Source organism: Helobdella robusta (genome assembly GCF_000326865.2).
Source record: "Helobdella robusta unplaced genomic scaffold HELROscaffold_97, whole genome shotgun sequence".
Classification (NCBI taxonomy): Eukaryota; Metazoa; Annelida; class Clitellata; order Rhynchobdellida; family Glossiphoniidae; genus Helobdella; species Helobdella robusta.
This window is the reverse complement of record NW_008705551.1, coordinates 329,314-331,323: the sequence shown is the minus strand read 5'-3', so window position 1 is coordinate 331,323 and position 2,010 is coordinate 329,314.

The following is a 2,010-nucleotide window of genomic DNA, read 5'->3' as shown; positions in this document are numbered from 1 at the left end:
ACTCATAGAGAGAGATTGATGATGACAACGATGTTGGTAAAGATGACGACGAAGAAGATGATGAAAATCATGGCTCTGAAAATAAAAATGACGATCACGTTCTTGTTGATTGCGACTAAGTCATTATGTTTACAACGAAAGGTATGGTGATAATGTGATAAAGACGATGTTGACGACGATTATGATGAGTTTGATGAAGATGTTGATAATGATGATGATGAAAGGAACTATTTCTTCAAAATAGCAATAAGCTTCAGTTCATTTTTTCTTATAAAATACATTTCATTAGCTAGGTGTCAGTATGAATGGAAAAATCCTCCTTTATTTTTCAATCATTAAAACATTCAATTGAAATAAAATAAAACAAATATATGATATTATCATTATTTAAAATCACAAATAAATAAATATAAATTATAAAAAAAATATTAACACATCAGAGAGCTATCAAATAATTTTCTCAGAAAAAAGCAACCCTACACTAAAAGACACGAGACCTTCAATCGTCCTCCAAGCTCAAATAATCAGCTGTGTGGGTGGAGTTTGCATAAATTATGCAAATTAGTTTCAAGTTTTCATTGAAGAATATATAGAATACACACATTTACAAACATATATTGAATATATACCCATGTATACACCGAACACACACGAATACGCACACATATACACACACACTTGTCAAATGTTTGTAAATGAAAAGGATTAAATAGAGAAATTGTTTGCTAGTGTCACTGAGTTATCAAGATGCACGTGTGAGCATGGTTAATTATTCAAAACGAGGCGATATTTTATTTTGATTTTGGCCCGCTAGATTTATTTTTCATCTAATTTTCAATTCGACATCGTGTAAGTTCTAAAGCAATACTTGATTCTCGATCATCATCATGGTAAAAGGTTGGTGAACTTTTTTGCGAGTGAATGAGTTTGTTTGAATGTTTGTTTGTTCGTTTGTATGTTTGTGTGTGTATGTTTATGTGTGCATATGTTTGTGTGTGTGTATGTGTGGGTATATAATTGTGTATGTTTGTGTTGTGCGTGTGTTGTATTTTGAACCATGTGATTGAACCATGTTAAGGGGTATGAGGCCTAGTTTGTTCACCCTCAATTCATCCATTCATTCATTCATTAAGTCATTCATTTATGCGTTCGTTTGGTCATTCATTAGTTCGTTCATTCAATCGTTTAATGGTATTCTTTCTTTCTTTCTTTCTTTCATTCATTCTTTCTTTCCTTAGTTCATTTATTTTAAATTTTTATTAATTCAGAGCTTCACTCCTTCGCTCATCCCCTGTACCATCAGTCATTCGATTCATAATAATAATAATACTAACATAATAAATAAAAGTAATAATAATGAAATAATATAATAATAACAATAACAATGATAATAGTAATAGTAATAATAATAATAATAATAATTTACTTTTTAAAAGCAATGCTTGGTGTTGCTCACTCGTCTATTTACTGGCATTGCAGATTTTGACGATGTTGATGTAAGATTCGCTGATTGTTTCACATAATAATAATAATAATAATAATAATTATTATTATTTTTATTATTATCACAACAACAACAACAGCAACAATAATAATAATAATAATAACACTAACAACAATAATAGGATGTTCTTATCTGAAAAGCAAACAAACACACCGAATGAACTAAAGAATGGAATCGAATGCATGCAACGTTATGACTGTTATTATCATTATTATTGTTGTTATTATTATTATTATTATATTATTATTAGGAAAATTTATATAGCGCCTCTTGCGAAAAAAAATTTCTCCAAAGCTCCTTCAATCGTTAAAGAAATAAAAAACCAACGCAATATCCTGAGCTATTACATCAGTGACTACAACGATTAAAACAATTCCAAACTATAATAATACACAATCATCATCTCTCTCTCTCTCTCTCTGTCTCTCTCTCTGTCTCTCTCTGTCTCTCTCTCCTTTCTTTCTGTCTCTCTCTCTCTCTCTCTGTCTCTCTCTCTCTCTCTCTCT